The sequence below is a fragment of the Canis lupus genome, chromosome 24 (genome assembly GCF_011100685.1).
Source record: "Canis lupus familiaris isolate Mischka breed German Shepherd chromosome 24, alternate assembly UU_Cfam_GSD_1.0, whole genome shotgun sequence".
In the NCBI taxonomy this organism is placed as follows: Eukaryota; Metazoa; Chordata; class Mammalia; order Carnivora; family Canidae; genus Canis; species Canis lupus.
In genome coordinates, this window is record NC_049245.1 from 29,834,897 (window position 1) to 29,856,350 (window position 21,454).

Below are 21,454 nucleotides of genomic sequence, written 5' to 3' on the forward strand. Positions count from 1 at the left end.
CTATTCTATACACTGATCCTCCAGAAGGCAGAGGACATCTCAGTAAATCCTAACCAAGCAAAAGGGCTGAGATGAAATGATCTAACTTACTATAAAAAGTAGGCACTGATTTATCTTAGACCCCTCCTTGTGTACCAAATTTCTAAGAATGAGCCAGACCAATTTTAAAACATGACTGCTAGAGGTTTTTAAGTTACTGTTATTATCAGATTACCTACTTGAGCATGTTTGTATACAGATGTGTACACTGTCACTTATTTCAAATAAAAAATACCTGAGTACTATGAAATGCTCAGCTCCATGCTAAGAAATACAGTAGAAATGGGAGAGTGCAAATCCACAATGTCTCTGCCCTCAAGGAGAAGAACCACACCACCACCACCACCACCGGCCGAAAAAAAATTACTGTTAGGCACTGTGCCAACTGCTTCCCATTTATTTCCTCATTTAATTTAATCCTTGAAACAATCCTATGAGCTAAGTATCATCAATCAATTTACTCAGAAACCAAAGTTGAACAGCTAAATAACTTCACTCAGGTCACACAAGCAATAGGCAACAGCTGGGATTCAAATCCAGGTCTTCCTGACTCCAGAGCTACACTCATAACCTATGGCACATCTGGTTGGCAAGAAAACAGACACAAACATCCTGTAAGAGTGAACAGCATAAGAAAGTATACTAGAGTTAAGAGCTAAGTCTTGGGATGTAGGGTTAAGTGCCCCTGGATTCAGAGGAAACCAAAGAAGGCATGTCATGTTAGACGGAGCCATCATAAGCCGCTGTTATGTGAGCCCTATAGATACTGATGTCCAGCTGATCATACACCATCCATCCCCTGGCCTCTGACTCATGACCTACTCATGTAACATTTCTTGATTATTAACCACTGATAAAAATGGACGGCCGATGACATTTCTGCAGGCCTTAGGATGTTTTTTAGCTATTGTCAAGGATGGAATCAGTTCTTTCTTTGATATGCACAGACTACTTCTCTGTTCTAGAGATAAGGCCATACATAGAAGAAGTAAGTTTTAAATTCTCTGGGCAAATACTAGAAGGGATTTCCACTGTTTGGATATTTAGATGGTTTTTATAACCCTGGCCCTAGGAATATATGACAAATGCCTTTGCACATGGGATCAATTTTCACTAACCTCTCAGCACTGTGGGAAAAAGGTAAATGTAATATAACGTGTGAACAAAACGTACTACTACTTCCTCTGTGCTGGTCTCCATGTACCAAGAAGCCGTGGGAGCGAATGGATGGATGAAGTGTCCCTCTCATGCCTCAGCAGCCTCCTTACAAGGCAGCTGACCTGCCTACCCAGGTCAGGGAGACCTCCCAACCTTCAGGATATGGTTCTAGGGCCCCAGTGTTCCGAGAGAGAGAAACAGCTCCTTATCAAAGCAGTGGGAAGTCAGGAGCCAATGACTCAGGAGAAACAGGTGAACATTTCAGCACTCTAGTACTTTCACGACGAAAAAGATGTGCTACTGGCCCAACGCCAGTAGGGCCTCTATGTATTCTCACAGGTGTAATGGTGAGGTGCTACCCGGAATTAAGATTGCTGCTATCAAGGCAAAGGGAAACAATTCGGTTTTCAGGGTCACATCAGGGACCTTAGATTTATTTTTCAGCCTCAACCTACATTTGATGGACTACTGTGTGACAGGCTCTGTGCTAACATCTCACAGCCTCAAATAATCCTAGGAAATAGACATTATCTTGATCTTACTTGTGTAGAAGCTGAAACTCAGGGAAGTTCTGTCTATTGTCACAGAGCTGGAATGTTATAGTTAGCTATTAGACTGAATCCCCTAATGTCAAGTCCAGTGTTCATTCCATGTTGTATCACGGACTCTCCTAGTGCAAAAGATGTGGGGCCTTGGAATACTATTATTCTATAAACTGGAGTTTGGATGGTCATCCTCATTAGGACCAAGCTCTTATTTTTGCTTCAAGAAAAAAAGAACAAGCCAAGTTGAAGGGGACTTTCAGAAGGCAAAGGGTGATTAGGTGTTGCAACAGACAGACAAGCAGTCTGGAAACCTGAAGGTGAGGACCTGCTCTGACTGAGCAGGGTGAAGAAAAACTTCAGAGCGGTAAGGCCACCTACCAGGGAGGAGGAGCTTTTGAGGTTAACAATAGACCCCCAGGACAGACACAGAGGTAGACAAGCAAAAAGAAGTTCATAAGGCGCTGGGGTGGCTCAGTCGGTTGAGCGTCTGCCTTCAGCTCAGGCCATGATCCTGGGGTCCTGGGATGGGGGGCGGGCGGCAGACTCCCTGCTCAGTGAGGAGTCTGCTGCTCCCCTCTGCCCCTCCCCTCCATCTCCCCCTGCTCCTGCTGTCTCTCAAATAAATAAATAAATCTTTAAAAAAGAAAGAAAGAGAGAGAGAGAACCAACCTACCTTGTATGGGAAATCCCTTAGATCAGGGTTTCTCAACCTTGGTACAGACGCTTTAGACCAGGCAATTCTTTGTTCTAGAGGGCTGTCCTGTGTATTGTAGGATATTTAGCAATGTCTCTGACCTTTACCCACCAGGTGCCTACAGCACCTCCTGCCCCACCCCCTTGTTGTAACAATCAAAAAGGTCTGTGGACACTGCCAATTGTGTCCTGCCAAGCACCACTACCTTAGATGAAGGTGTGGCAGCCACTGGGGCCTGGACAATAGGAAGGGGGAACTATGAACCACATAGGAAAGGAAGCAGAGAGCCCCAGTGTCCTTTCATCAACTCCCCCAGGTATGGACTCTGACAACACTTGGACAAATGGAGCCAAAAGTGATCCCACCATGGAGTCCCTTTGAAGAATGCCCAGCTGGACCCGGGCTGGGAGCAAAACGTCTGCAGGACGAGAGAAAGGATTCTAGATCTAGGCAACTTGGCAAGGGCAAATCTTCAGTCTTCTCTCCTTTCAGTAACCTGAAACAAGAGAGAAACACCCAGGGAGGAGGATCTGAGAGGACCCGGATGAGGAGAACCACTAGTGTGTGAGATGCCCATGTATGAGGTGGCTATGACCACAATGTCAGCTGTGCCTGAGCCTTCAGTGGCCACCTCCCCTGCCCGCACTCTCCCCTTGGGCTGCGGCTGCCCAGGCTAGGCCAAAGCACCTGGGATACCCACTCCTGGGAGCCAGGGAGGAAAAGGAAGCGGTGCGGACTGGAGCACCCCGAGGTGAGAGGGTGAGAGCCTGATAGAGTTCACAAAGGTGTCCATGTTCCTCAGTAAGGAGAAAACCAGGTGGAACTGGTCTGGGGGTCTGAGGAAAGGAAAGAGGCAGAGAAAGGAACGTTCACAAAGTGCCAATTCTAGGTAAGGCACGTCATGTGGGCTACTGCGTGCGATTTTCATGGCATCACGTGATACCCGTGAACAGTATGGGTGTTATCATCATCTCTTTACAGTGGAGGAAAGTGAGCTGTACGGAGGCAACCGATGGAGGGCCTCCCCAGCTACCCAGAGGCCCCGGGCATGGCTGGAAGTCTCCTCCGGGCTGGGGCTCCTCTGGGCTCCAGGGCCCACAGCGTGAGCTGGAGCTGCTGTCTGTTCCACTAGACTACACTGTCAAGGGCTGTGTTTAGGGTTCTGCGTCTCCAGCATTTCCTTCTGTGCCAGGCACAGGCCCTAGAGCTGTGAGGAAGCAAGAGCTAATGCAAGGCAGACAAAGAACCCGCCTCGGCCCAGCGGTGTGAATTTACAGCCCAACTAATGAGCGCGCCCGCTTACATAAGTGTTTCTCCTGCTATGCTCTGCTCGGCAGCCACTTGAGGAAAGCAGGGCTGGCTTTTCCTGCGCTATATATAATCTCTGTTTTGGCAGGGGAGCATGCTACAGTGCTGCAGCTCGGTCACATTAGAGATTAATTTTTTCTTAAAAATCCAGCAATTTTCTTACGCTCGTGATGCCACAAACGCATAATACAGACCTAGCTTCACATTTAGATACCTTGCCCACATTTCGAGCATTTTTCTACCTCAAAAACATTCTTTATTTCTGGCTCTACTTAGAGAAGCAAAAAAAGGGTGAAATGAGATGCTGAAGAGACAGCTTGCGACACTCTGTAATTATAGCCTTTGATGCTGGAACCTCAAGGCTCCAGTCCCAAATGGGACAGTATTTCTCTCTGGTAACTAACCAGGGGCTGATCCATTAACCAAGAATAGAGTTCTGATACAGCCTAGGCTAGGTTTGTGTTTGGTTCTCTCCCAACTGCCTCCGAGGTCTCAATCCTAGGATCCAGGACTCATGACTGTAGAATCCATTTTTCACAGACAGAATCCTTCATTTGCCCTGGGACTTGACTAAAGATGGTTTTTACTTAGTAAACCTCTCCCTTCAGCTACAGTACAGTTACCTGAAAAATGTTTTCTGAAATCTTTAAAAGCAAACATTTACTAAAAATTACATCAACTTCATACTAGTCCTAAAAGTTTCTCTAATTACTGAAAGCCACAGTTTATCATTCTAATATGAATTGTATATACACACTCACATGAACATTATAAAATTACATTTCTTTTAGGATATTCAGCCATTTATACTTTTTGCCAATTTGGTTGGGCCTTCCCCCATACCAATTCTTCCAAAATGGTGGGGTTTTAAGGAGTAAAATCACGTATCTGATATTTTCATGGGAGGACAGGTAAGAAGAAAAAGAAAAATAGGCTTGCAAAATAGGTTTGTACTTTCATTAATATTCAAGTCTAAATACTAGTAGAGCTATTATTTCTATATAGCTCTTACAGAGAGCATGCAGGCATTTTGAGACTGGGCTAACACCAGGGCGGGGAGGGGCTCAGCTAGAGCAAAACTGGTAGGTCTTTATGGTTGGAGCCAGATAAACTGGAGTTCCAACCCTGACTCAGCAACTTCCTAGTACAGGTCACATGGGTCTTGGGTGAAGTATCTAATCTCCTGAACCTCAGTTTTCTCTTTTATAAAATGGGATGCTATCAGCACATACAGGGAAATGAGACAAGGTAGTAAATGTGAAGGTATCCTTGCCAGGCATGTTGAGAATTCAGAAGTGTCGGGGCTCCTGCCTTCCTCCTCACCCCTCATGCTTCCCAGACATCAATGCGGCCCCTACGTGTGGTTTCTCTCCTCCCACGTGCAGACTGCGGCGGTGTCAGATACTGCCTGCGCATACACACCTTTCCTCATATGTACTGCTGCATCACCACATCACAACCACATGTGCCTTTCCAAAGCACATTGCCCATCACCTTTAGTGATGCCCCACACACCAGAGTGTACCCACTCAGCCTGGTGTCCAGGTCCTTTCCCAGTCTGGTCCAACCATCCCTTCCTGAGCTCACGCTTCCTTGCAAGCCCACATCTTCCCACCCCAACTCCGCCAGGGTAACCCCCTGCTTCTGGCCCTGACACGGCTCCCGTGGCCTACAGTATAAACTCCAAAGTGCTTTGCATGGCACGTTAGACACACACTTACTGGTCCCCGTCCCTCTCCAGTTCCACAATCCACCACTCCTTTCCCTCCTCATACTTTCTACCAAGCAATTCTGCTCACAGTACGTGGACACCCACACTCACTGTCTTGTCACCATTCAACTTCACACACACTCCCCTTGTTGCCCACTACACCTCTCATCTATGTGGCAAACTCCTTAGACAACCTGCAGACATCACTCAAATGAAGCAAAGTCTGCCAAGTAATGAGTCTGTGTCTTGTACAGTTTTGTTACTGCAGCTGCCATGCTGTCACAGTTTTCCACGTTTTTGTATGATTCACTAGCCCACTATAAAGGTCTTCCCTGGGCAATGGACCTAGGACTCCATGGGTCGCATGGAGCAGTCACTCAGGAAATGTCTGTATTGTTGGACAGAAGCAGCTTTCAACCTAGACCTAGTGGGAAGATCAACTCAAGTGCAGGGCTTATATGCTCCACAGGCAGTCTGCAAACCAGACAGCAGGCAAAGGGAGAACCCCATATTCCCATTTAAAATGTTCAAATGTTGGTAACTGCCAGAGCTCAGAAAAAGAGGCCCTCAAGAAGTTACAACTCTAACGTGTCTATTACATTTGCCTAGACCCCCTGTAACTCAAAACTGTATTTTTCTCCCCCGAGCCTCAAAGTTCCCTGCTCTATGGAATGATCATGGGCAATCGCTTTTGCAGTTTTTGGCGATGCCAGTTTATGGCTATGTTTTTCTGTTCACTGAACTGGCTCGTTTCTTCAGGAGAACAAACTGTTCTGCACTGAAGCAGGAGTTGGCTGGGTTCTAACAAAAAGATTTTTCCCCCCTGACAGTGTTTTTGCAAAAGACCCAAGTCAATTTATAGCCAAGTAACAAAAGGTCAGAAAGGTTAGTCAAGCAATGGGCGTAATTCCTGTGTGTCACAGCCAATAAAGGAAATGGGTGGGAATAAATAGTATGCAATTTTAACCTGAAATTATTTGTGCAAAACTATTATGGTAAACTATACAAAGGGACCCGTTGCTTCTAATATAAAGGATTTCCCACTCTGATTTTTTTTAAGGTATATTTTACTGAAGAACTGAGATGACCTCAAATTCCACATTCACAAGTAGAAAAGGTCAAAACATTTTTCACACTAATTTGTGAAAAAACTTGGCCATTGTTTTTGCAGCTCTGAAACAGAAATGTTCACATAAAAATTAAATATCTCATAGTTAGGTCACAATTAGATACAATTGCGTGGCTGAATTTAATACAAAATCTTTGCCAAAAGAGAAACAAAATCGACCAAAATGATAGGCTAAGGAAAGGCTCTACAAAGGCAATAGTTTATCTGTTTTAATCATGCTAGAAGTGTGACAAACTATTGCATTATTCAGTGAGCATAAGAACAACAACAATAAGAAATGCCTGCTTTTAAAGCAGACAAAAAGAACTGACATCACTAGCCAAGCAAGCGGAAGACAGATGAGTAACAGCCTGTGCTGGGCAGCCAACCAGGCCCAGGCCTGTGGATCTGTGCAGTAAGGAAGCCTTTCAGATGTCCAGGCTGTTGGAAGACGCCCCCGCCCCCTAACAATGTCTACAGAACTATTTAAAACTACTGAATAATCCAAAAAACAAATGGTTAAATAGAACACCATCACAGTTAAGATGGTTTAAATGGTTTCTCCCCCAACCTCCTTGGCTAAGTACAACTTAAAACCCTGGAAATAACCTGAGAGGCAACCAAAGGAGAAGTCTGAAAGGTTGAAAAAGGAAGGCCAACAGGTTAGTGACCCCAGTACTGAAGGACCAGCACAGCAGCAGAGCATCTTATGACTGCTGTCCACCCCCAGTCCAACAGAAGGTGCCAAGACCCAATGTTTCCCAAGCCCCAACCTAGCAACAGAAGACAATCCAGGTAGGCTTATCCTTTCCCATTAGAAAACAGGAGTTCTGCTGGCAGCACCAACAGAGATAGACTGGAGACCACTAATAAAACAGTCTGGGGAAGCACTCTTCATCCCAGCAGGATAGAGACTCCCTACTCCCACCTACAGGCACCAGACAGCATGGTCTGGGGAAGCTCCATCCCTCTATCAGCACCAGCAGAGACCAATGAGAGCCCTGGCTGCACCAGATAAACCCAGCTGATCAAAATAGCAAAAACAAAGGCTCTGAAAAGAAATGTCAGTGGAACTCATAACCCACAAAAGTAGATCCCAACCTGTGTGCTAAACCTAAATAGGGTGACTGCCCGGTAAAGGAAAGATTAAATAGGACCCAGAATCTCCTAACATAATAGACAAAATGTTCAGAAGAGAACTGAAAATCACCCACTACACCAAGAATCAGGAAAATCACAACTTGAAGGAGATAAGATAATCAGCTGACACCAATACCAAGATGAATCTGATATAGAAATTAGCTTACAAATGACTTTAAAGAAGCAATCATAAAAATGATTCAACAAGCAATCACAAATTCTCCTGAAACAAATTTTTAAAAATCTCATCAAAGATACAGGAGTTATAAAAAATCAAATGAAAATGACAGCATAGCCCAGAGGAGGAAATTCTTCAATTTTAAACTGCCAAGTTGCTATCAATAAAACACCCCCATTTCCCTGTTTGTTTTTTTAAAAAGATTTTATTTATTTATTCATGAAAGACAGAGAGAGAGAGAGAGAGAGGCAGAGACACAGGCAGAGGGAGAAGCAGGCTCCATGCAGGAAGCCCGATGCGGAACTCGATCCCAGGACTCCAGGATCGCACCCTGGGCCAAAGGCAGGCGCTAAACCACTGAGCCACCCAGGGTTCCTCCCTGTCTTTTTTCAAAGTCTTTCCCTAACTTTATCCAGAAGCCCTGTGATTACCTTCCTACCACCAAAGGCCTAATGCCTTTTCTGGTATTTCAAGTAAGAAACCCTCTAAGTAATCTTCAATTCTTTCTTACCCTTTACTTCTACATCCTATCTATTATTATAAGGGAGATTCAACACAGAATGTAGACGGTAGCAGATACAATGATTTTCAGGCCCTCCATTAGATATTTACAATACTTTTGCCAAATATTACCTGTACTCTTTTGTAATATAACTAACAAATGAACCCTATTAAAGTCAAAGTTGAAAGCTCTGACCAAGACTTGTTCATATATAAGATGTTTGCTTGCTTCCTTGCTAGTGTTTTAGGGCCCTATTTGACAACTAACAAGACCACTTTAAGACTTCCCATTTTTATCTCCAATTCTGGAAAAGCTGCCTTTTTCTCTTACTGAGGACACTGAAGCCCATCTCTAGGGCCATACAGGATAATTCAAAGCCAACCTTAACCTTAAAGCTCTTTGCAAATACTGCAGGACTATTGTAATGACCCCACCTTCACCATCTACCAACACGTCGAGGTAATACAGTGACTCTCTTGATCATTGCTATATTTTATTAATACTTCAGCACATATTATTGGGGATAATATTTACTTTTAAAAGAAGCTTTATTTTACCTATTGTCTTACTTTCGGGAGGCTACAGTGGAAAAAGCATGGACTTCAGCGTCAAAGAGTATCTCTATTACTTTTTTTAATTCAATTATTTAACATATAGCATATTATTAGTTTCAAAGGTAGAGTTCAGTGATTCATCATTTGTATATAACACTCAGTGCTCATTACATTATGTGCCCTCCTTAAATGCTCATCACCTAGCTACCTCACCCCCTACCTCCTCCCGAGTGTCCCTCTTACTAGCGACACAAATAGTGTCTCCCCATCTATAAAATGGAAATAATTATGTATACCTCTTATGAGGATTAAGCAATACATTACTTATAAATGTGCCTGGTATATCATGGTGCTCTCCTAGCTCTAATTAGCATTCCTTAGTTTCTTTTTTCCACCTAGTTCTCATTTATGTTTTCTTGCTGTATTTATGGATTTGAATGAGCCACCTTAAACTCTTCTGGAACAACTACAAAAAAAGCATATCGATATACAATATAAAAATAGTAGATATTCCTCTAGGAAGTAGGGGTGGGCACTGACTAGGAAGGGACATGACATGACTTTCTGGGTAATGATAGTATCTTGGTAGGAGTTTGAGTTGCAAATAAAATCTTTTAAAAAAATAATAAAATCTTAAAAAAAAGGGGGGGGGGGAACACCTGCGTGGCTCAGCGGTTGAGTGTCTGCCTTTGGCTCAGGGCGTCATCCTGGGTCCAGGGATGGAGTCCCGCATCAGGCTCCCAGTGAGGAGCCTACTTCTCCCTCTGCCTGTCTCTGCCTCTCTCTCTCTCTTTGGGTCTCTCATGAATGAATAACAAAAATCTTTAAAAAAAAAAAAAAAAAAAAAAAGGAGTTTGGGTTGCACAGGTGTATGCCTTTGTCAAAACTCAGCAAATGTACAGTTAAAATTTAACTAAAATGAAATGTGAAAATCTTACCTTAAAAGAAAAAAATAATAGAAGCAAATAATGACCTCTACATAGTGATAGGTATGCTGAAGCACTGAGGGGGAATACATTTAAAAATATGATGAATAGATGGCTAGATAAAGGGATAGGATAGAGTAAAATGTCAATGGTCGAAACCTTGTGGTGGGTGTATAGCTGTTCATTGTAAAATTCTTCAACTTTGTGGAACGCTTGAAATTTTTTATAATAAAATACTGGGAAAACTTTCTCTAGGGAAAAAAACGGAAGGCCCTCAACACACATTAGTTCTCTTCCTAATCCCTCTCCCTATTGTTATTCATCCACTTGTTCATATACCTGTTAACACTTACGAGGCTTACAGTGTAGTACTGCCTACTACAAGGTGCTCAGCCCCAAGCCCTATGTGGATTAAGTAAGATAATAAACATATAACACATAGCCCAATTCCTGCTACAAAGCCAGTGTTTGATAAATGCTAGCTATTATCATCCCAGTATAGCACACAGCAAAGAGCACGGGCTTCTAGCATATCAAGTAGTGGTTAGAAGCCTTGACTCCTAACTGACTACCTGGGTTCAAATCCCACCTCCACCACTTTGTTCCGTTGGGCAAAATTCTTAACATTTTTGTTCCTCAGTCTCCTCATTTGTAAAAAGAAAGGGGGGGGGGCATCTAGTATGTCTCTTTCAAAATAATGCCAGGGGAAGACCAAAGGCATCTTCAAGGGGAAGGGGTGGTGGTGGGAACTGGATGATCTAAGACTTGAAGGCAGAAAAAAACAGAGAAAGCTTGATGATGCGATAATATGAAGTACACAGAGCCTATTAGGGCGTAAGAGAAGCTATGCAGGGGGTTGGAAAATTTGTGGCTGGAAAGGGATCAGGATCAGATGGTGGAAAGCTCTGCTAATGAATGTAGACTTTGTTCTGCAAAAGTACTTTGAAAAAATGACCATTTATATGCTCCACCGGGTTAGTAGAGGTGAGCCTTCCAAATTAATTGTCAACCAATAGCTTATCCTTGATTTCTCTGATAAATAAGAAATGCTGTTCATCGCTTATTCACTGTACTTTTTAAATAGGATAACTAAAAATTCCTAATCATTAGTATTTTACCAACTCAAGGCATGAGGACAAATCTCTATTCAATAAAGCCCACAGCCTCTCGAAGGAGGGCCAGGGAAGAGAATAACAGTGCTGTGGAATCAAGTTAGTTAGCATCACTCTAACTGGTTCATTGCTTTGAGATTCAACTTGGAATCTGACCTGAGAGATTAAATTCAGGAAGGGAGAAATGTCTATGCAGCAGAGAAGACTTGGCTCCCTCTGGACACTGCCAGCTGGCCACACTACACCTCTACACGCTCACTATGCCTTGGTAAACATATTTCTGATTGCCATAAGTAATCAGAGCCCTTCCCAAAGCATCTTCAACATCAGAATCTGATGGGAGTGGTCCGGAGAGGGGAAATGGTGCTTTATGATTAAAGGCATGAAATATTACTTCAAAGTTACATAAATGAAATGTATGAAGTATACATGAAAACATCTTTTAAGCACTGTTGGAATGAAATTAAAACAAATATGCATTAGGAGGTTTTTAAATTCCAGAATTATATATGGGCAAACTTTTATCTGGTGTAAACCAAGCCATGTGAGGGAGGTAGGTGGGCTGGTTCAGACTCAGAGGTGCAGTCTCCTGGTCTGTGAGCTCCATGCAGGCAGCGACCATGACTCTCTTGATCATTGCTATATTCTCAGGGGCTAACACAATGCCTGGCACACCAATGGGTGCTCATAAAATACTTGTTAACTGAAAATGGCCTAGTCCCCAGCTTTCTAAGTTCAGAAATACAATATTCCTAACTAAATATATACACACACACACACACACACACACACACACACAGTATTTTTTGGTTCACTGAGATTATGAAATTCTTAAGTGGGTGGGCCCAGAACTGGTTAATACGAACCAAACTCAATGGAGACACATTAGATCTTCCCCCTCATTCTTAGAGTGGGCACAGCTTTACAGGAGCCTCTGCTCCTATCACTCACACAGAGCTGTCCTTTCCTTACATTGAAGCATCTGAGAAACAGAATCCCTAATCAGGCCATCCCTAATCAGGTAAAAATGTAGAGCTCCTAAAGAAGGCTTTCAACCTGCATATGTAGCAAGCCTCGCTTTGCAGCAACCGAAATGTCTGTCCTGGGCCAGTGGAGCATCTTCCACACTGTGGACAGAGCAATCTGCACCCTGGCAGAGTCCAAATCCTCCTAGACTCCATGCAGACTCCCAGTCTGCTGTCTCTTTGCAACAGTCTTCATTTGAACACATTAAAAACCTCTATCTGTTATGATTTTTCTACTTACCAGGCTTTAAAGTTTGCCTGCTTCTTAATGACCAAGGAGAGACTTTCATCTACATATGCTTCCAGAGGGCTGCTTAGGTTTGGTCATCTCTACCTGGGTGGGCACTGATTTTCAAGCCCATTTTGGCCTCAGCAACAAACACTAGAGTGAGAACTCAGAGAACACTAGAGTACTAATTGATATCCTTGGACTCATGACTTTTTTTTTTTTTAAGATTTTTTATTTATTCATGAGGGGGGGGGGGAGATGCAGAGACACAGGCAGAGGGAGAAGCAGGGTCCATGCAGGGAGCCTGACATGGGACTCGACCCCAGGGTCTCCAGGACCAGGCACTGGGCTGAAGGCGGCGCTAAGCCACTGAGCCACCCGGGCTGCCCCGGACTCATGACTCTTAAGTCTGGTTTGGATTTTTGTTTTTCCAAGTGCAGTATCTTTTTTTTTTTTTTTTAAGGTTTTTAAATTCATTTATTTATGAGACACAGAGAGAGAGAGAGAGAGACAGACACAGGCAGAGGGAGAAGCAGGCTCCCTGCAGGGAGCCCGATGCAGGACTCGATCCCAGGACCCCAGGATCACAACCTGAGCAGACGCTCAACCACTGAGCCACTCAGGTGTCCCAGAAGTGCAGTATCTTGCACTAATTTTCTGCCCACTTGGCTTCATAAAAACTTCAGAAAAATCTCCCATCAGAAGAGCTTTAGAAGGATGTGGGAAATTCAACACATCATAAAATAAGCCCAGAAGCAACACTGTGGCAAGCTCATTCTCATTTTCCCACTCAGAGGGACTGAACTCCAGGCTTGCTTCTTATTCTTAAGCCAGTTTCTAACCCAGGACCAAATTGTTTCTCTAACCTATGATGGCTTTTTACTGAAAAGAAAATGAGAGAGGGAGAACACAGAAAACTTTGGTAACGAATCTTGTCAAAGTTTTCTTTTTTTAGTTTCAGCTAATTTTTTAGACTTACAGAAAAGTTGCAAGAATAGTAGAGTTTCCATATATCCCTGACTCAGCTTCCCCTGACATGAACTCACATCAGCCCAGTGCATTGAACAGAACCAGGACATTAACACTGGTACAATACTATAAACATCTTTTTCAAATTGCACAAGTATTTTTCCTACCAATGTCCTTTTCCTGCTCTAGGATCCTATCCAGAATCCCTAGTGTATGTAGTCATTTCTTAGTCTACTGCAGCCTGTGACAGAACCTTGATCTTTCCTTGTCATTTGAGTCTTTGATACTTAAGGATATTTGTCAGTTATTTTAGGGGCGCCTGAGTGACTCTGTTGGGCATCTGACTTTGGCTCAGGTCATGATCCCAGGGTCCTAGGATCGAGCCCTCCTGTGTCTGGCTCTGAGCCCAGTGGGGAGCCTGCTTCTCCCTCTCCCTCTGCCCCTCCCCCCACTTGTGAGCAAGTGAGCACTGGGGCACATGCTTTCCCCCCCAATTAAATATTTTTTAATAAGATTTTATTTATTCATGAGAGACAGAGAAAGAAAGAGAGCAAGAGAGCGAGAGAGAGGCAGAAACAGGCAGAGGGAGAAGCAGGCTCCATGTAGGGAGCCTGATGTGGGACTTGATCCCAGGACTCCAGTATCACACCCTGGGCCAAAGGCAGGCACTAAACTGCTGAGCCACCCAAGGATCCCAAATAAAATCTTAAAAAAAAAAAAAAAAAAAAAAAAGAATATCAGTTATTTTGTTGAATGTCCCTTAATTTGCATTTGCCTCATGTTTTCTCATGATTACACTGAGGTTACACATTTTCTTAAGTTTTTAATTCCAGTTAGTTAACACAGTATTATATTAGTTTCAGGTGTACAACACAGTAATTCAACACTTCCATACATCACCCTGTGTTCATCATGGCAAGTGCACTGCTTAATTCTTCTCACCTATTTCACCACCTCCCCCTGAGGTTATGCATTTTTGACAAAAATACAACAGAAATGATGTTGTGCTCTCCTCAGTGCATATCATAGAGTTCATGATGTCAATAGCTCTTATTACCAGTGATTGTTGACCGTGATCATTTGGTTAACCTGGTTTCTCTGCTACAAAGTTACTATCTTTTCTTTCCTTTATAGTTAATAAACATGTGAGAGTTTATTTTAGATGAATCAAATTGTCTTTTTAAAAATAATTTTATTTATTTATTTGACAGAGAGCAAGGGAGCAAGAGAGCACAAGCAGCAGGAGCTGCAGAGGAAGAGGGAAAGCAGGCTCCCCATTGAGCAGAGAGCCTGATGCGGGTTTGGTCCCAGGACCCTGGGATCATGACTTGAGCTGAAGGCAGACACTTAATGGACTGAGCCACCCAGATGCCCTGAAAGTTCTTTCTTAAGGGACTATCTCCCTCATTCACAAGTCTGCTCACTTTCCTTAAAAACTCTAAGAGATTAGTTGATATGATTTCATATTATTTCTGTCCTGCAAACACTTAATTACTCCTGTTCAAGGTGTTATATTTTCTGCTCATAAAAATATTATTGTAAAAAAATCATTATGGAGAGCTCATAACCATACTTTTAGAGATTGGTACTTATTAGGGACTAAATGTTTGTGTCCACCCCAAAATTCATGATGAAATTTTAACTCCCAATGTAACAGTCTTAGAAAGCAGGGCATTAGGAGGTGATTAGGTTATGATAGTGGAGCTCTCCTAAGTGGGATTAGTACCTTCACAGATGGGACCTCTGACCTCTCTCACTCTCCCCACCCCCCCCACACATGAGGATACTTTTTAAGAAAAAGGCCACCTGCAACCCAAAAGAGGGCTCCCACCAGAACCTGACCATGCTGGTACCTTATCTCAACTTCTGCCCACAAGAACTGAGGAATAAATTCCTGTTGTTTATAAGCCACCGAGTCTGTGGTATTTTGTTAACAGCACTCTGAACTAAGATAGCATTATAGTTTGATATATATACATTCCAGTAAACCTTTTCTCCTCTTTTAATACCACTGAAGTCAGATACCATGGGCTGAAATCCTAACCCTACAATGGACTTCAGGCAAGTCACTTTTGTGTGCTGGCTGGCCAGCATCTTTTATTTGCAGATGGGTAAGCAAAATTGAATAACAATTTTTTTTGGAAGAACTATTCAGTAAGGTAGAAATAAAAATTTTATAAGCCTGTATTTGAGAGAAAGCAATCCAACACTGCCATGGGGAGGGTGAGGCCACACAGTGGACATCTGCAACTCCAGATGCCACATCTGGACCAAGGTTAAAGTTGTTCATTGCTGAATTCCTTAGGAACTTGGGGGAATGCTATCTGGCCCCCAGGACTTACCTGTTTTTAGTTTTTCAATTAAGGTTTCAATAGTCTATAAATTTATCACTTATTTGTGTGGTCCAAATGGCAATCAGGAAAACATCATCTCTCTCTCTTTTTTTTTTTAAGATTTTATTTATTAATTTATGAGAGAGAGAGAGAAGAAGAGAGAGACAGAGGCAGAGACACAGGCAGAGGGAGAAGCAGGCTCCGTGCAGGGAGCCTGACGTGGGACTCGATCCTGGGATCCCAGGATCACACCCTGGGCTGAAGGTGGTGCTAAACCGCTGAGCCACCCGGGCTGCCCTCATCGCTTCTATCTTCCCCCAGGACAACAGCAGCAGCAAAAATAACAAGAGCTGCTAACAAGAGTAGAGCACACAACATGCAGTGGACACTGTTCATTCTGAGCACTTCAGGTTGTAGTTCATTTACTCCTCATTACAACAATCCCACTTACTGGCTTAGCGATGCCTTGGAGTCTTAGTTTTCTGGCCCACAAAGTAGAGCGGTAATAATTTCCAAACACGGGCTATGGAGAAGATAAAATACTCTGTCTGAAAAAGTTCTCACCACCCTGTGTGAGACAAATACTACAGTATGTCTCATGGACATACGTACTTAGTACATCTCAATTTCCTGCACATAAAGAACCAGTCTTTGCCCAGAGACCATCCTAAGCCCTTTCATTTTCTGTCTACATGTTCTACCTGTGAGTTTATGTCTATTCTCATGACTCTGACAACCTTGGAGCAAGCGTGTCCTACCCTTTATCTCCAGCCGTCACACCACACCCCTGACATTCTGACCCATGTTTCCAGCTGCCCCTAGATATGTTTCCCTAGATCTCTTCTAGGGTATTTAAAAATCAACAAATCCTAAAATAAAATCTTTGTCTCTCTCCAATGAGTCTCTGCACCATATACCCCACTCCATAAGTTGGCTGATATTTCCACTGTCTGCTATCACCCTCCCTAAAACAGATCAACAAACCTCTCCCAGTCATCCTCTCATTCCCAATCTCACCTGAGTCAGATACTAGCGTTTTTAGGTACTGCTTCCAAACACCTCATGTTCTCTTCTCCATTGCCACTGCTGCTGCCTTGTTCAAGTTCCCACCACCTCTCACCCAAATCACTGCCAGAGCCGCTGGACTGACTTCCTGCAGGCTGTGCTTCACACCGTAGCCAGACTTATCTTCCTAAAAACAAATTTGAGCACAGTATTCCTTTGCTTTAAAGCCTCTACAAGGTGGCCCACAGCATCCAAATGGAAGCTCGATGGCCAGGCACTCAAGGTGCTTCACAATGTAGAACCAAATCCCCTTGCTTGGTGTCCTCTCCAGCCAGGCTCTGATGAACTCGGGCGGCAAACCTGAGCACCCTCAGGTCATGGCCCTTGTGTTTTATCCTCCATCTCACAAAGGTCTCCTGGTATAGCAGCAGCCGCTCCCAGAATGCCTTTGCTGACTCTCCAAATGTCCATCCCGCCCTCCCTCCCTCTGTGTCTCCAAGATACCGGACATATTATGTCTTCTGCCATCAAGTTAGTCCGCATGTGTGTCACCTCCTCAACCAGAAAGGGAACCTTGAAGGCAAGGTCAGAACTGCCTTTATCTTTGTACCTTCTGCACCTACCTCAGCGTCTATCCAGCTCAGAGTGACACTGCAGTGGTCATAACTCACTGCATCAGGAATAGCAAAATACTTATGAGTACCAGGCTGAAGCCCAGAAAAAGGAGTCTACCTCACAGAACAAATGTAAAATGTGAAAGGAAAAAATAAGGAGGGGGAGATAAGGAATAGGGAGAGGGGGATGCCAAGACAGGGAGAAACTGAGTTTCCTTATATGGAAGAAAAGGAAAGTTCCTGCTTTTGCTTTGATGATAGTAAATAAATATAGAAACAAATGTTATTTCTGGCAATAAGAAAGCTCAAAAGACTATTCACCTTTAAAATTCATTTAAAAGTTAAAAGGAAAGAAGAAAAAATTTCCCCAAAACAGAAGACAGAACAGAGACAACAAAGAAATATAAAAATCAAGAAATAAATTATATATAGAAAACATAACAAATGCAATAGCAGCCATGAATCGAAGAGGATAAATTTAGACGTTAAGTCATAGCAACTTCAAGATTGGTTGAACAGAAGACAAAATCCAACAATATTCTGCTTGAAAGAGGTAAGTTCTGAAATGACAATAATGAAGTTAGAAAATATAACAAAATCATCATGTAAGGTATCTATGGACAATGAACAGAAGACAAACATTGCTTTGAGTATTGTCAAGAAACAAAAATAAAAACTAAGTGCACAACTAATAACATTGAGAAGCAAACAACAAAAAACCCGGAGAAACTTTTTTTTAAGGAAGGAAGTAGTTATTTTGAAAGCAAAAATCAAAATACTTTAGAAGGAACCTTAAGAAATGGACAGGAGTTGCTGACTTGGAGAGGGAACTGCCTGCCTGTGGAACAGGAATAGGAAACTGATTTTTCACTGCCTTTTTTACTTTAAAAGTTTTATATTTCTACTAAAACTTTCTGTAAAGAGACTAAAAGTGATACTATGGTAAATTTAATTAAAGAAAAATGCATGAAGTTACAACAACTGGACATAAAGAAAGGCAATAAAATTGTAGGGGAGTGGCTTATGTTTATTAAATTTAGAAGAGCGCCTGGGTGGCTCAGTTGATTAAACGTCTGCCTTTGGCTCAGGTCATGATCCCAGGTATCTTGGATCAAGCCCCACATCAGGCTCCCTGTTCATTTTTTTTTTAAGATTTTATTTATTTATTCATGAGACACACACAGAGAGAGAGGCAGAAACATTGGCAGAGAGAGAAGCAGGCTCCATGCAGGGAGCCTGATGTGGGACTCGATCCGGGAACTCCAGGATCACACCCTGGGCCGAAAGCAGGCATTCAACAGCTGAGCCACCCAGGCATCCCAGGCATCCCCAAGCTCCCTGTTCAGTGAGGAGTCTGTTTCTCCTTTTCTCTCTGCCCCTCCCCACTGCTCACTGTTTCTCTTTTAAATACATAAAATCTTAAAAAAAATAAATGGATTTTCTTTTTTTTTAATAAAGATTTTATTTATTTATTCATGAGAGAGACAGAGAGAGGCAGAGACACAGGAAGAAGAAGAAGCAGGCTCCCCATAAAGAGCCTGAAGTGGGACTCAATCCCTGGACCCAGGATCATGACCTGAGCTGAAGGCAAATGTTCAACCACTGAGCCACCCAGGCAACCCAATAAATGGATTTTCTATTAAAAATATAAAATTCGGGATCCCTGGGTGGCGCAGCGGTTTGGCGCCTGCCTTTGGCCCAGGGCGCGATCCTGGAGACCCGGGATCGAATCCCACGTCGGGCTCCCGGTGCATGGAGCCTGCTTCTCCCTCTGCCTATGTCTCTGCCTCTCTCTCTCTCTCTCTCTCTCTCTGTGACTATCATAAATAAAAAAAAAATTTTTTTTAATGTAAAATTCTAGGGGTGCCATGCGCAACAATTAGATGTAGAGGGTATAATGCTAAGTGAAATAAGCTAGAGAAAGACCAACACCATATGATTTCACTCATATATGCAATTTAAGAAACAAAACAAATGGACAAAGAAAAAGAGAGACAAACATAAAGAGACTCTTAACTGTAAAGAACACACAGATGGTTACCAGAGGGGAGGTGGGTGAGGGGGATGGGTGAAATAGGTGATAGGGATGAGCACTGAGTAACTATAGAATTATTAATCACTTATTCACACACCTGAAACTAATATAGTATGTTAATTATACTGGAATTTTAAAAAATATATTAAAAATAAAAAACAAATAAAATGCTGATGCTTATGCCTCAACCCAGACAAACTGTTTCACAATCCCTGGGGGTGTGACCAGACATTAGTATTTCATTAAGCTTCTGAGGTGATTCTAGTGTGCAGCCTAGAAGAGGTACCACCTTATATGTTTACTTGTCTAAATATGAAAAAAAAAAACACCCAAAGCAAAAAGTATAACTGTTTGAGACATTCGCAAATGGGAAGAGAAAGACTGATGTAAAGGAATGGGAGTTCAAAAGCAGAAACCTGAAGGGAGATAAATCAGCTATTGTGCAAATGTCTCCAGTACACTGCAATTTAGGCAAAGAAGCAGGCAGCTGCCCAAGTTATTGGAGGGAGATATGACCTGTGGCCACAATAACATAATGGCAGCAAGACAGAGGTAGTCTCTGTGCGAGTGCTGTGGAAGATAGGAAGCACACAGCAGGGTTCAACAGAGGCTGAGGTGGAACACCTGCATACGTGTATGAGGTCAGATGTGAATACATTCCTAGAAATACAATTGCTGAATCAAATGGCGTGTGCCTTTAAAAGTGAAAGATCAATTTTAAAAGATCTTAAAGAGGGTAGCCCCGGTGGCTCAGTGGTTTAGTGCTGCCTTCAGCCCAGGGCGTGATCCTGGGGACCTGGGATCGAGTCCCACAGGCTCCCTGCATGGAGCCTGCTTCTCCCTCTGCCTTTGTCTCTGCCTCTCTGTCTCTCTCTCTCCTCTCTGTGTAGTCTCATGAATAAATAAATAAAATCTTAAAAAAAATAAAGATCTTAAAGTTTAACAAGAACACAATATGTAGAATAAATAAAACATGGTACTTGATAGGTAGGAATGGAGTGGGACAAATGAGCTCCGCTGGAGTGAGGCAGGATGTCTCAGTGTTGCCAGGTAGTAAGAGCAGAGGCTGACACAACAGAGTTCCTGGTGATTCCAATTTGGCTTTGCCCTATTAACTTCATCGTCCCTCTCACCCCCCAGCAGAAACCTGAAGGAGAAAGAGGACAGGAGCCATGTGGCTGAGAGGAAAGTTTCTTTTTTAAAATTTTACTTATTTGAGAGAGAGCAAGTGCAAGCATCAGGGAAGGGCAGTGGAAGAGGGAGAGAATCTCAAGCCGACTCCACACAGAGCCCAACTTGGGACCCAAACCCACAACCCTGAGATCATGACCTGAGCAAGATCAATAGACACTTAACTGACTGAGCCATCCAAGCGGCCCCCTGAAAAGAAAAGATTTGAGGCAAGAGCATTTCTGGATTGACTGAGAGAGCGAGGAGATCAGTGTGACTAGAACAGCTGGTGTGAAGGTGAGCAGTAGAAAATGTGTATAAATAAGCTGGTCTCATGCCATTTCCAATTTAGAGGATTCACATAAATGGCTACTAAACAGTTTTTACTTAGCCTACAACTCAAAGAATGAGCATGCTGGAAGGTATCATGTATCTAATAGTAGCCCTGCAGCAACCCACTATAAGCCAGGAAGTTCCAGAAGCTATAATAGTAGAAACATTCCCATGGACTGTGTGGCTCGAGGCTTGTGGAGGAGTGATGTTGCCATGGAGTTGTCTAAGTCAGGATGATGTGCACAGAACTTCCAGCATTATATACCATCAATGACTCTGACTCCATTTCCTCTCCCTTTCTTTCCAAAACTTTCTACCCGGCACATTAAAGAAAAGTTCTTAACTTTATAATGAAAAATAATGCAATACATTTCCTTTATTTAAAAAGCTTTAACAACAGCAACAACAAACCCCCAAAATCTAAGCACAAACCAAGAGGCTTAATAACAGAATAAACTGAGTTCACAACTCAATAAATAAATGACCCCAAAAAACCTTAAGCAGGGCACATCTACTTCAGCAGTGAAGGCTAGATCTATTTACATTGATTATTTGCCAGTCTGCTTTGTCTTTGGTATTATATTTAGCTTTGAAAAATGTTTCCTATTCCAGAGGGCAGCCTGAGCACACGGCTCGAATAACTGGAATTCAGACTAGTGTTCTAGTTTTTCAAGTCATTCATTTCATAAAACAGAAGTTTAAGTCTTGCACTCAAACTACACCTGCAAATCACAGAGACACAATACACAGCTCAACTTTAGTAATA

The 21,454-nt window shown here is 42.8% G+C and overlaps 1 protein-coding gene across 8 annotated transcripts in view; it reads right to left on the reverse strand.

Moving 5' to 3' along the window:
- The window catches only part of ZHX3 (zinc fingers and homeoboxes 3), a 125,149-nt gene that overhangs the window by 42,876 nt on the left and 60,819 nt on the right, over positions 1-21,454 (reverse strand). Inside the window, exon 1 of one of the 8 annotated variants that reach the window (XM_038572322.1) lies at positions 2,416-2,533. The exons of the other annotated variants lie outside the window; for them this stretch is intronic. The gene's annotated coding sequence lies outside the window, so the exon portion shown is untranslated. Of the gene's footprint in view, positions 1-2,415; positions 2,534-21,454 lie in introns of those variants that run through there. 8 annotated transcript variants of the gene reach the window in all.